At 42.7% G+C, this 14896-nt stretch overlaps 1 protein-coding gene across 1 annotated transcript in view; it reads right to left on the reverse strand.

Annotated features, from left to right (window-relative positions):
- The window catches only part of LOC143809680 (uncharacterized), a 202476-nt gene extending 188124 nt beyond the window's left edge, over positions 1-14352 (reverse strand). The window contains exon 1 of the mRNA XM_077292726.1: positions 14297-14352. The gene's annotated coding sequence lies outside the window, so the exon portion shown is untranslated. The remainder of the gene's footprint in view (positions 1-14296) is intronic.
- Between the last annotated feature and the right edge of the window lie 544 nt (positions 14353-14896).

The raw sequence follows: 14896 nt of genomic DNA on the forward strand, positions 1-14896 counted from the left end.
ATAACCTTGGTCGCTCTTCTCTGCACCCGCGCCAGTTCAGCTATGTCTTTCTTATACACCGGAGACCAGAACTGTGCACAGTATTCTAAGTGTGGTCGAACTAGTGACTTGTATAGAGGTAAAATTATGCTCTCCTCATGAGCATCTATGCCTCTTTTAATACATCCCATTATTTTATTTGCCTTTGTAGCAGCTGCCTGACACTGGCCACTGAATATGAGTTTGTCATCCACCCATACACCCAGGTCTTTTTCATTGACGGTTTTGCCCAGAGTTTTAGAATTAAGCACATAGTTATACATTTTATTACTTCTACCCAAGTGCATGACCTTACATTTATCACCATTAAAGCTCATTTGACATTTATCAGCCCAAGCTTCTAGTTTACATAAATCATCCTGTAATACAAAATTGTCCTCCTCTGTCTTGATTACCCTGCAGAGTTTAGTGTCATCTGCAAATATTGAAATTCTACTCTGAATGCCCCCTACAAGGTCATTAATAAATATGTTAAAAAGAAGAGGGCCCAATACTGACCCCTGTGGTACCCCACTGCTAACCGCGACCCAGTCCTAGTGTGCTCCATTAATAACCACCCTTTGTTTCCTATCCCTGAGCCAGCTCTCAACCCACTTGCACATATTTTCCCCTATCCCCATTATTCTCATTTTATGTATCAACCTTTTGTGTGGCACCGTATCAAAAGCTTTTGAAAAGTCCATATACACTACATCCACTGGGCTCCCTTGGTCCAGTCCGGAACTTACCTCTTCATAGAAGCTGATCAAATTAGTCTGACATGAACGGTCCCTAGTAAACCCGTGCTGATACTGGGTCATGAGGTTATTCCTCTTCAGATACTCCAGTATAGCATCCCTTAGAATGCCCTCCAGGATTTTACCCACAGTAGAGGTTAAGCTTACTGGCCTATAATTTCCGAGTTCAGTTTTTGTCCCCTTTTTAAATATTGGCACCACATTTGCTATACGCCAGTCCTGTGGTACAGACCCTGTTATTATGGACTCTTTAAAGATTAAAAATAATGGTCTATCAATGACTGTACTTAGTTCCTGCAGTACTCGGGGGTGTATCCCATCCGGGCCCGGAGATTTGTCAATTTTAGTGATTTTTAGACGCCGCCGTACTTCCTGCTGGGTTAAGCAGGTAACATTTAATTGGGAATTTTTATCACTAGTCATATTGGCTGCCATGGGATTTTCTTTTGTAAATACTGATGAAAAAAAGTCATTTAGCATATTGGCTTTTTTCTCATCCTCATCCACCATTTCACCCAGACTATTTTTAAGGGGGCCAACACTATCATTTTTTAGTTTCTTACTATTTAGGTAGCTAAAGAATATTTTGGGGTTATTTTTGCTCTCTCTGGCAATGAGTCTCTCTGTCTCAATCTTTGCTACCTTGATTTGCTTTTTACAGAATTTATTTAATTTTCTATATTTATTTAATGCCTCATCACTACCTACTTCCTTTAATTCTCTAAATGCTTTCTTTTTGTCACTTATTGCGCCCCTTACAGCTCTATTTAGCCATATTGGTTTCCTCCTATTTCTAGTATGTTTATTCCCATACGGTATATACTGTGCACAGGTCCTATCCAGGATGCTAATAAACGTCTCCCATTTTCTTTGTGTACTTTTATGTCTCAGGATATAGTCCCAGTTAATTGCACCAAGATCCTCTCTCATCCGTTGGAAATTTGCCCTCCTGAAGTTTAGTGTCCTTGTAACCCCTCTACTACACATCTTATTAAAGGAGACCTGAAAACTTATTATTTTGTGATCACTATTCCCCAAGTGACCCCCAACCCTTATATTTGATATGCGGTCTGGCCTGTTGGTTAATATTAGGTCTAGCAGTGCCCCCCTCCTTGTTGGGTCCTGAACCAGTTGTGAAAGGTAATTGTCTCTCATAGTTGTCAAAAACCGATTACCTTTACTGGAACTGCAGGTTTCTGTTCCCCAATCTATTTCAGGGTAGTTGAAGGCCTCCATAATAATGACTTCTCCTTGAGTCGCAGCTTCATCTATTTGCTTTACGAGGATATTCTCCATTGCTTTCATTATTTTTGGAGATTTATAACAAACCCCTATCAGTAATTTATTATTTTTTCCCCCTCCCCTTATCTCCACCCACAGGGACTCTACATTTTCATGCCTCCATCCAAGCACATCATTTATTTATTATTATTATTTTATTTTTTTTATTAGTCTTCACAATCCGGGGCTCGATGTAGAGTTCCTCAGAGCACCTCCCATAGTCGTCGGAATGCTAATCGCAGCAGTCACCGAAGAGTAAGTTCCTTTTTTGGTTTGGTGTTTAGCAAACTGTAAAATTCATGTGTTATAATCTTTCCCTTTTTATTCTTTTTTTTTTGTTAAAAGGCTTCACAGCGTGCTCCCGAACAGGATGAGGAAGAGGAGGAGGGCATAGATGTGGACACCCTCATCCAAGCGGTCCAAAGTCGGGAGCCGCTATGGAAGATGTCGGACCGCCGCCATGCTGACCAGTACGTCACCCGACGGCTATGGGAGGAAGTGTGCAATTCTGTTATTGATAACTGGGAGGAACTCGATGCTGGGGCCCAGGATCTAGCACGTAAGTATTCACAGTTCATTAACGTGTGTTAGCATGATTTAATGTGTTGTATACTAACCAATTTTTTGCTTTCTCTTTCCAGGTAACAGGGTTATCGTGTGGTGGCGGTCACTGAGGGATCGCTTCAAGAGGGAGATTAATAAGGAGATGCAGGCCCCGAGTGGATCTAGAGGACGCAGGAGCAGGTATAAACATTCCAGAGCCCTGTCGTTCCTCCGGTCGACGCTGCTGAGCAGAAGGTAAATATTCAACACCACAAGTTTTCAGTCAAACTGTTACAATGTGTAACCTTCTAATTTTTTTTGGCAGCAAGGGCAATTGTAATATCAAGATACTAATTTTTTGTTTTGTTTCTTCTTTAACAGTACTGTCTGCAGCACTCGGGAGCCTGCATCAGAGTTGCACCCCTCTGGAGCGATCCCTCAGGGGTCCGCCACCGGGGACCACGTCGACCCTTCTGTGTCTGTACCTTCCCTTTTGTGTGATCCCTCGGCCCAATCCACCAGCGCTGGAGCAGCAGGGTGGACTTCGTCACTTGAAGCTGCAGGTGATGAGTTAGAGTTCCCTTTACCCCACCCCTCTGACACTGCCGCAACATCTAGACCACCTTTGGGGTCAGGACGGCAGCGCCAGAGAGGTCAGGAAAGGAGCTATGCGCCTGAATTTTTGCATCTGAATGCAGCCTTCCAGAATGCCATGAAGCTTTTGGGTGAGCAAACGTCTGCTGGTTACAATATGCTTCACAAAAGCATATTGGAACTCAGCAGTTGTCTGGATAGGATGCAATCAGATGCAAACCAGTCACCAAGACACTGCTTTTTTCAGTCAGTCCTCAGGCACATGGAGAATCTAACTCCTGACCTGCAGATGCATGTGATGCAAGGCTGCCACACTGCTCTAGTGCAGGCAATGTCCCAAGCCCCTCCACCCACCCTTCATGTTTCAACACCTTTCCCCTCTCAAGTCGACGTCTATCCTCCCGTCCGTCCTCCTCCCGTCCATCCTCCTCCCGTCCATCCTACTTCTACTCCTTCGCCATACCTTTCTTCCCCCCTCAGTATTTCCCAGTTCCTACCTTCCCCTTTCCATTCTTCCCCTTTAACTTCACCGTTCCCAATCCCACCAACACCTTCACCATACCTCCCACAAACCACATCTGTACCTCAACTCCCTTCCCAACCTCATGTTTTCACCACCCATTCCACTTCTGTTCCTCCCCGTGATGTCCTGTCCCCCCCTATCGACGTGGCCCGCCCTGTCAGCCCCTCCGCTACTATCTCCACCCCAAATTATGAGAACCTTTAAAAACTTTATGTAAATAAATAAAACTTTTTGTGGTTTAAAAACAATTTTATTGTCTCTCTTTTTTAAAAAAAAAAAAAACTGTATTAAAACCACCAAGGTTATGGTAATAGTAAACATTACAAAATGTTTACAGGGTACCGGTACAAAACATACAAAATACTGCAAGGTTAACCAAACAAAAAAAGGTATTTTTACAAGTTTGAAAAAAAAATGTTTTACACCATTTCATACTGCCAGTCAACTGATCCTGCAGGAGACATGAAGTAGTCTGCAAAATTGTCCCGCATTCTGGAGACTGCTACTGGACTGCGAAAAGTTGTGTTGTGGTAATCCCGCAAGGTGCTTTCTGACACATTATCCTCCAGGGAAACATGTTCTGTTGATAAAACAAAATTGTGAAGTACCACGCAAGCCTTCACCACATCATCGACAGTTTCAGTCTGCAGTTCAATTGCAGTTAGTAGAATTCTCCATTTAGCAGTTAGGATGCCAAAAGCACATTCCACTACTCTTCGTGCTCTGGTTAAGCGGTAATTAAAAATTTTCTTCCTCTGGGTCAGTCCACTACTTCCAAAGGGTTTAAGCAACTGTGGGGAAAGCTGGAAGGCATCATCTCCAACGCAAACAAATGGTAACGGTGGACCGGTGGTTCCAGGGAGAGGTCTAGGGGGCGGAAAGTCAAATGTCTCTCCATACAACCAACGCCCCATTGGTGAAGTTTTAAAAATCTGGGAGTCATTTGCGCGTCCATACGCACCGATATCCACAGCGATGAACTTGCAGTGTGCATTGGCTATGGCAATCAATACAATTGAAAAGTATTTCTTATAATTGTAGAATTCTGATCCAGAGCCAGAAGGTTTGACGATCCTTATATGCTTCCCATCGACTGCTCCGACACAATTTGGGAACTGGCATATCTTTTCAAAATTTTGTGCAATCTCCAGCCACCTCTCCTGTGATGGCTCTGGAATATATTCCGCTTGTAAGCACTCCCACAGTGCCCGGCAGGTATCTCTGATGATCCCGGAGATGGTGGATATCCCAAGCTTAAACTGAAAATGTAGGGATGAAAACGACTCTCCAGTTGCAAGGAATCTGTTAACAAAAGGAAAAGACAATAATTAATAAAAACTTCAAAAAACAACATTACAGTTATAAGTCTGATGAATGAGAATCGTTTAAAAAAAAAATAAATACTTACCGAATAGTCACCATGAGACGCTCCGCTGGTGATATGGAGAAGCGCATCTGGGTGTTTCGTCTCCGTATAGAGTCTTCAACATGGCCCAATAAAATTTTGAAGTTTTCAGCTTTCATCCTCACATAGTTGAAGAACTTCTGAGGGTTTTCCCTCAGTTCAATGTAAAGTGTGGAAAAAACACCACGGGTCATGCGTTGGGCTGTGATGGGATGGATACACAGCCTTCTCTTCCGCCGCTGCCGCAGGATGCGCATTCTTTCTTCCTCCTTGTCTCGAACGACGACTGCCAACCGATTTGCCTCAAAACTAAAATCAGCACAGATCTTCATAATGTTCGCCAGTACTCCTTCCATCTTTGCCACTTTCTGTACAACCTTTCAAAGATGTGGTGTAAATACACAGTATATATAGTTTTCCAGTAGTTTCCAGTAGCCAAACACATTGAGATCCTCCCTTTTTAAAAAACGGATCCGTCAAAAAACGGATCCAACGGATGCAAAAACGGATGCAACGGTTCCGACAGATCCGTTTTTGTGACGGATCAGTATAACTGATCCGTCAAAACAACGGATCCGTCTGAACCGTTTTTTCAACAATTGTGACGGATCCGTCGACCTGTCACGATGTCGGAGGTGACTGACGCCAAACAACTGAAGTGTGAAAGAGTCCTAAGGCACCAGGAATGAGTATTCAGCTGTAGAACAACAGCACTCAGCAAGCTCCTATTCCAGCAAGGTTGGTATCCAAAGGACCTGTATAACCAACAGTCAGCTGATGCACCAGGTGACCTTTTAAAGGAAGGTGGGAGTGGTCACCTCCCACAACAGCAGAACAAGCTGCAATGCAATTACACCAGCGGCCACCAGGGGAAAAACTGCATTAACCCCCGATGACCTGAAAGGAAAAAAGGTTTTAATCTGAGGGAAACCAGATCTGCCACAGATCCAAACATGGATCGTGACAAATGTGTGATGGTGAGAGGTGGAGGGCCGGAGAGGGGAGCGGCAGGATGCGTTTAAGGATTTGTATTACATTTTTAATCATTATGTTTATTATGCTCTGAAATCTGTAGAGACCTCAGAGTATAAAAACAGACATTAAATTCACCGCAAAATTTATTTCCTAGGTAAAAAAAAAGTGCGAACAGGCGAATTTCATTTTGTGCCTGATCCATTAGTTTCTAACTGACTTTTTGTTTTGAAAAAATGTGCAATAAATACATCCAATTAGAAGAAATGAGTCAGATTAGAATGCTGGACCTAGAAATAAATTAGTATTATAAGACAATTATTTCACATATAGAAGTTCTCTCTCTCTTTGTCTCTTATGTTTTCATGTTCTGAATTACGTTTGTTGCAAAGCTCCTATTCATTACGGTGGGGACTTCACAGGGCAAATGTAACATTTTAGAACGCCACTACCTGGATTTCTTAACTTTATTATTAATTTATTAATTTTATATTATTATTGATAATAATAATAATAATAATAATATTCATCTTATTATTACTGAATTTGTTAAAGCCATGATTATTATTATTATTATTATTATTATTATTATTATTATTATTATTATTATCAATTTATTATTACTATTGGTAATAATAATAATAATAATAATAATAATAATAATAATAAATTATTATATGAATAATTATTATTATTATTAATATTTTAATAATAATAATAATAATAATAATAATAATAATAATAATAATATAATTCATCTTATTATTACTGTATTTTTTAAAGCCATGATTAATAGCTAGGCCATAGGTTTGTAGACAGCCTTTCTTTCCCACTGCCAGCATTCAGCTTCAATCAAACTTTACTGTGGCAATGTAAACTGCTGCTTGAGAAACATTGCACAGAAGTTCATTGATAAGAATTTTTACATCAGACGTAATTTTACTACGTGGGGTACAGTGCCAACTAGTGGTCATCAGGAGAATAACCGCCTCTGAGCATCTCCCCACAGACAGGAGATCACAGTAAATTTAGCATTGTGTGTGACGCGATTATGTCTAATTAATAAGATATATGCCTTTGTGTCTTCTGGACTGATTTTATTGTTATGAGATTTAACAATTAAATATGTTACATTAATATTATTTAAAGGAATCATCTACTGCCATGTAGTTACCATTAAAAAAGACAAAAATAAAATGTAAAGCATTTTGAATTCTTTAATTCCAAGCAAATATCTAATCTCTTAAAAACAGAATGCTCCTGAACATTGGATATGTAAAAAACAATACAAAAATGCAATTTTTTAAAGAAAAAAAAAAAAGCATGTCCCTGTTTTCCCGATAGTTCGTGAGCATCTAAAATGTTACCGGAAACCTGAAGCGCCGGGTGCATCGTCTGGCAAGCAAAAATCCTGATTAAAAAGAAAAAAAAAATAGAAAATGGTGCTAATAAATTTGATGTGAGGACCGATAGCTGCAGATGGTTGATAATCCGCAGATCTAATTGTATTTTTTCTTCTGTCTGAGTCAGAAGACTGAGAGACGTTAAAGGGTTAAGGATGGAAAATCACATTTTGTTGCTATGCGAAACTAGGGAACATCAGGTTTTAAGAAGGAGGAAAAAGGGAAGAAGCTGGGATATCACCCCCTTAAAGAGGTGAAAGGTAGACTGAGCCAAAACGCATATGCTGACGTCTTACTTATCCCCAGAGAATCAATGAGGTTTTTTGTGTGATCAATGTAATATTCCGCTGCTAAATTTAGGGACTGTGCATCCTATGAAAATGGCACCTTACTATGACTAATTAACAATAAAAAATGTGATTGTCTACAAGTTTAATTATTTAATCTCCAGGGTTTCGATTAAATTAAAACTCTTTGCCTGAAGGCAGAAAGAACGAGCGATCTCTCCCCATTGTTATTTTTCATTGAGAATTCTCAGGATGGAAAAAAAGAAGAAACAGGCGAGAAAATGTCATTTGTATCTCATTAAAGATACAGTCGGACTGTTTACTGCGGGAAAACAACGATATTAGATGGAGTCGTTATTTCTTATGAATCAATTCGTCACGGCGCCGGGAGGGCTTAACGAAGCGTCGGCAACAGAGGGGTTAATTTATTGCCTCGTTACTGCAAGCCGAGAAAGATGAGTGCTTGTAAATACAGGTCTTCCATTAATCCCTTGTGGATGACAAGAATAACCAAAATGATTAAAAACAACCCCTCCTGTGACGCAGATGGTGCATTGCTGCTCAGGTTCAGGGAATATTTTAAGCTGGTGGGAAATTAGTTTTTTTCCCCTTTTTGTTAATAATATATGGCATTTGTAAGCAGAGTTTTCTGAAAATATAATAAATAGCGATAAATAACTAAATAAATGAATACGTTCAATTAAAATGCTAATGTAAAACCAGTTTATGTCCACAGGAGGGCAGCACTTTTTAATAAAAAGAAACCTGACAACAGATTGCAAGATTAGGAAACTATTCACATTCATACTAAACGATGGATAAAAATGTTTGAGTATTTTAGGACACAACTGTAGTGAACACATAATGAATAGGATTTTATCTGTAGTAATAAGAAGCAAGGTATTTCATGTGTTTACAAATGTCCTTAGTTTTCTTTTCAGGCAGAGTGAGATATTTTTTGCTACAAGAAAGTAAGGTCTTATGCTTAGGGCTCATACTCACTTGCGCGAGACTCGGATGAGGCACTGCACCAGGCACTCAGGAGCGGAGCATGCGGCTGCACGTATTCCTATGCAGCCGCACGCTCCAATCCGAATGCCAGTAGCAGCGCTGGGTATTGCCGTGCGAGACTCTTTCGAGTCTCAGGCAAGTGAGTATGAGCCCTTACAATGAGATGTCATAACCTACAGATTTTTTTAATCATGTTATTTGCACATACCATCTGGTGCTAATAAGACACACAATTCTTAAAGCACCAGTCCAGTGTCTTTATTTAATCCAGTGGTGGAGTCATGCTCTTAGTATTATATAACGAGCCGCCATTATCATCTTTTGTTATCAGCACCGCTCCGGTCAGTCTTCTGCAGTTTTCGACTTGCCCAACCGCTCCAGTGTCTGCTAGGCAGACAGGAAGTTACAACTAGTGTTGAGCGATACCGTCCGATACTTGAAAGTATCGGTATCGGAAAGTATCGGCCGATACCGGCAAAGTATCGGATCTAATCCGATACCGATACCCGATACCAATACAAGTCAATGGGACTCAAGTATCGGACAGTATCCCTGATGGTTCCCAGGGTCTGAAGGAGAGGAAACTCTCCTTCAGGCCCTGGGATCCATATTAATGTGTAAAATAAAGAATTAAAATAAAAAATATTGCTATACTCACCTCTCCGACGCAGCCTGGACCTCACCGAGGGAACCGGCAGCGTTCTTTGCTTAAAATGTGCGCGTTTACTTCCTTCCGTGACGTCACGGCTTGTGATTGGTTGCGTGCCGCCCATGTGGCCGCGACGCGACCAATCACAGCAAGCCGTGACGTAATTTTCAGGTCCTCAATGCCTAATTTTAGGCATTCAGGATTTTAAAATTACGTTCCGGCTTGCTGTGATTGGTCGTGTCGCAGTCACATGGGTGGCACGCGACCAATCACAAGCCGTGACGTCACGAAAGGAAGTAAACGCGCGCATTTTAAGCAAAGAACGCTGCCGGTTCCCTCGGTGAGGTCCAGGCTGCGTCGGAGAGGTGAGTATAGCAATATTTTTTATTTTAATTCTTTATTTTACACATTAATGTTGTTTCGATACCGATACCACAAAAGTATCGGATCTCGGTATCGGAATTCCGATACCCGCAAGTATCGGCCGATACCCGATACTTGCGGTATCGGAATGCTCAACACTAGTTACAACTCAATGTAAGTCTATGAGAGCAGGAACAAAGATACAACTAAGCTTACACAGACTTACAATGAGAGCTTGTGACTATCACCTCTGTCTTTCGGTCAGTCAAAAGTTAAAGGGAACCTGTCACTATATTCTGTAATGCTGTAGATAAGCCCCTGATGTATCCTGAAAGATGAGAAAAAGAGGTTAGATTATACTCACCCAGGGGCAGTCCGACTGCGGTCCGGGTCCGATGGGCATCATGGTCCGGTCCGGGGCCTCCCATCTTCTTACGATGACGTCCTTTTCACACTGCGGCTCCAGCGCAGGCATACTTTGTCTGTCCTGTTAAGGGCAGAGCAAAGTACTGCAATGTGCAGGTGCTGGGCCTCTCTGACCTTTCCCGGCGCCTGCGCACTGCAGCACTTTGCTCTGACCTTATCAGGGCAGACAAAGAACGCCTGCGCCGGAGCTGCGGTGTGAAGACAAGAAGAGGACATCATCGGAAGAAGATAGGAGGCCCCGGACCAGACCGTGACGCCAATCGGACCCGGACCGCAGCGGGACCGCCCCCCAGGTGAGTATAATCTAACCTTTAGCACTACAGTGTGCAACTTTTTTTGTTTATTGTACATGGAGGTAGCTGCTCCTTGTTGGCACATGATCACATTAGCTTGGAAGTTCCAGTCATTACTTTTATCAAGTGTGCCATCCCAAGGAGAAAAGTGACAAGGTCCACACAACCACTGATATGTGGAGCAGTAAGCAGTGCCACGGATGTTACATCTACCTAACTGCAAACTGGGTAAATGTAGTGCTTGGTGGGACAGAGGCAGAAGGTGTTCTAGAATATGTCCTAACATCACCGAGGGTTGCTGGATGTTTTTCTGTCCAGGTTACCTCCTCCTCCTTCACCGCTTCTTCCACCGTCTTCTCATCTTGTCACAGTAAGACCTGCACACCACCAAATTCAGCACAGCCAGGACAAAATGACTTGGGGAACCAATCCCGCACCGAGCAGGAGCTGTGTTTAGGGATCAAATTGCAGACTTGGCGAATGCTTAGTGCTGGTGAACCTCAAGGCCGGCTTGGTGGTGTGCGATAACGGTCAAAATCTTGTAGCAGCTCTGTGACTAGTCGGTTTGAGACACATCACTTGCCTGACGCATGTGCTGAACTTGGTAGTGCTGAGCTTCCTAAAAAAATACCCTACATATGCCAGAGCTGCTGCTGAAAGTGAGGCAGTTTGCGCATAAAAAGCACAAACGCATGAAAAACACATACAAACGCTGCGTTTTTTTGGCCGTCATGTGTAAGCTGATGCGGATAAAAAACACTGCGTTATCATGTGTTTGCATGCGTTTTTGCTTATGTTTGCGGTTGAGGACAATACGCTGTGGACTCACACACAAATGTAAAACCAGCCTAAGTCCGCTCCATAAAAGAAAAAAAAAAGTCTTGGATTACTGCTCCCTTGTCTCTTCCACCTATACTGCCAGGTCCATTTCTTCCTCCACTTGGACTTATGCCTCCTGGTTCTAGATTGCTAGTTTTAGGCTGGAGACACACTAGCGTATTGCATCCGATGGGAGAGCATGGGATGCGATATGCTAAACACCCTCGGCTCCAGCTCTGCTGCAAGCATAAGCCGAGTGTCATGCGTCTGTGCTCCGATTCTCTCGCACAGGGAGGATCTGAGCACAGCTGTAGAGGAGGCGGAGAAATGAATTTCTCCATCTCCTCCATTGCCGGGGTCAGCGTATAACGCACATCACTCGGATCATATCCGAGTGATGTGCGTTTTCTCACTCACACCCCTAGGCTTACATGGGTGCGAGTGAGATGAGCTCGGCTGCTAGAGGAAGCACCTGATTGTTATTGTGCCTTTCCGTGCTCCCTCCAGGTCCACTTAGGTTTCTGTACGTCAGATCCCTGTACGCTTCCAGTGTGTGCGTGTTCTGCTCTGTCCCTGTACGCTTCTATTGTGTACATGCTCTGCTCAGTCCCTGTGCACTCCCAGTGTGTGCTCTGCTCTGTCCAGGATCCGGTACCCTCTGCGTGAATCCTGCTGTGTCCTGAGTTCTGGGTTTTCACTTTGGCTGCTCCACCCGTCTGATCCTCAGTGAGAACCCTGATTCTCCTCGTTGTCCTTAAGCCCTTCCTCCAGAACAAGCTATTGCGGTGTATCTCCCTCCTAGGCTTGTCCCTAATGGTCCCTGTATAGGGTCGGTTCCACCTGGTCAGCTCGCCTGGGAACGGTCATCACCGCGATCCAGTGGGTCCACTCCAGGAATCATAACAAAAACTATAAAGCGCTGTGAAATATGTTGGCGCTGTGTTAATAAAGAGATTATTATTATTATTATTATTATTATTATTATTATTATTATGCATCTATACATATCCTTGGGTTTACTGTGTTCTATACCATGCCTTGATTGGAAGTTTGTCTCCATATAGACAAATAGCTGTACAACCATTGCACAACCAGCTCTACCCTCACCTACAGTATCCTGACCCATCCCTTGTAGATTGTGAGCCATCTCAGGCAGGGTCCTCTCTCCTCCTGTACCAGTCATGACTTGTATTGTTTAAGATTACTGTACTTGTTTTTTTACTATGTACACCCCTCCTGACATGTAAAGCGCCAATGGCGCTATTATAATAAATAATAATAACGTGTTACTGAGCATCACTCCATTTTAATATTTATGTAGGAGGGGGAGCCAGGGAGGTAGCCATGACCGACAGCAATCTCTGTATCACTCCCTGCACCCCTCCCGCATAAGTTGACGTTTCTCTGCTGTGTTACCTCTGTGCTGATTCTCTGCGCCATCTAGACTTGACTGGTATGGGGATGTATTCCTAAGAGAAGGTCCGAAATAAAGGAATAAAGGAGACACACTCTGGCTTAACTTCAATATGAACTTGTTTACTCAGCACAACTTGCTCTAATACAGGCACTTCGGGTATCACAGTCAGTACCTTCTTTTCTGTCCCTGCTCTGTCCTCTCTTTCTCTATATTCAGCCCTGCATTGGACCATATCTTCCGGTCCCGTAGAATCTATTTCATCCGGTATTCTTGCCTCACATGGGGGAGTCTTACACCGCTTCACCCCGGTTCCAAGAACTGCTGCCCAGGCAAAGACCTGTCACATCTTGCTTGTACTACCCATGCTGACCGGACTTCTCTCTTTGTAGAAACAGATTTCTATCAGCCGCATCTGTGGCGCTTCCTTGCTTCTTCCTCCTAGAGGAACCTTTAGTGTAGCTTTTCTTTGCTGGGCCCCTTTCTTTATCATTGCGGGGCACAGTGACTCCTGGCCAGGCAGCCCTGTGAGCTGCACGGGCGCCCAGGCTCCTACTGACTAAAACCAGGAAGCTTAACTATTCTTATCCCACTGTGCCCCTCCTACACTAACTATACACTACAGTGCCCCCTTCTAATGGCCAACTATAGACCCTATGCCCCTATCACTATCCTGAGCCCGGGGACAAACTTTCCCTAACACAAAGGTACCAAACATACATATAGATAGAGCAATATACAAACAGTTTAGCAATGCTCTTGTACACGGTGGTAATACACTTTATGTGTAGCAGTACTGTAACGACCGTTATGCCGGTCGATGCTCGAGAACAGAATACGGTACTGCTATGAATGACTCAGGGCACAATATGATATTAAACCAACTTTTCTTTATAACTTATGCAAAAAATGACAGAATTTCTCTCCCAACACAATATGGGCCACAACAGCCACAACTCACAGAATACAAGTTATACAGCCTGAGAGACCCCAAGTGCCAGCTTCACAGACAGGAATCCGACTACCCCACAACTATACCACTCCCTCCCTTATCTGTAACGGGCCTACACGGGGTTATACTGTGCCTGTGACACATGGTCCTCTCAGGAATACAATCTTACACCCACGTCCCGCCTAATTTACAATAAATCACGGGTACCCGGCTTTTCCCAACATATATATATATCTCACAGTATATACTCAGTGTATACGCAGTGCACTGTCTTATTATTGAGTGTTCAGAGTGTACTCTTTCACAATATATGCTTCAACGGTAAATAACTGAATTTGTTACAGATGTCCAGCAGCGGATTAAATAGGTATTTGAGCCACCAAATCTTCTGATGCAGATCCAGATAAAGTTCACAAATAATTCCAGGAATATCCCACAGCCAGAATCGCAGGAATCCACACAGTGTCTATTAGTTGTCAGGCAATTCTTAATACAAGAGTGTCCTTAAACAGGCTGTGATTCCTATCTAGCTATCCCTAGCTAACTACACAGTCGGTGACCGGTCACACTTCTCTGTTTACTCACAAGAATAGCTTTCTTGAAATCACACAGACCCAAACAGGAATGCCTCAAGATCTGGATTCCCCACTCTCCATCACCGCGCTGCTTCTTCTCAAACGCCCAGAAACCCTCTCTGAGGTAACTGTCCTGTTTCCAGAATCTTCTTGTCTTTTACTCCTGGGTGACCTCTGGTGGCTGAACAAAATTACTGCAACAACATTGTAATTATCCTGTCTATTACTCAAGGGTGACCTCTGCTGGCTGAACACAGTTACTGTATCAACACTGTTTATGATTTAAAAAAAAAAACATCACCATTTTACAGTACCACCATGTACGAACACATTAATAACACTCATTATGCACACTTAAAGGGGTTGGGGATAAGAGGGAACACCAAACATTTCACATCCCCTACATTTACATAACTATACACTTTTGGAGTTTGATGTATAATTTCTGATCAAATGAGTGTCACTGCATTATGCCATATAATTGTGTTCTTATAGATTGTGCTATATGGTGACTTTTTTTGGATTAGTCTATTTTACTTAAACCAAGGATTATTTATACACTTAAATGTTGATACTTTACCTCGGCTGGCTGTTGATGCCAATCAGTGGC

Source organism: Ranitomeya variabilis, chromosome 2, assembly GCF_051348905.1.
Source record: "Ranitomeya variabilis isolate aRanVar5 chromosome 2, aRanVar5.hap1, whole genome shotgun sequence".
Taxonomy (NCBI): Eukaryota; Metazoa; Chordata; class Amphibia; order Anura; family Dendrobatidae; genus Ranitomeya; species Ranitomeya variabilis.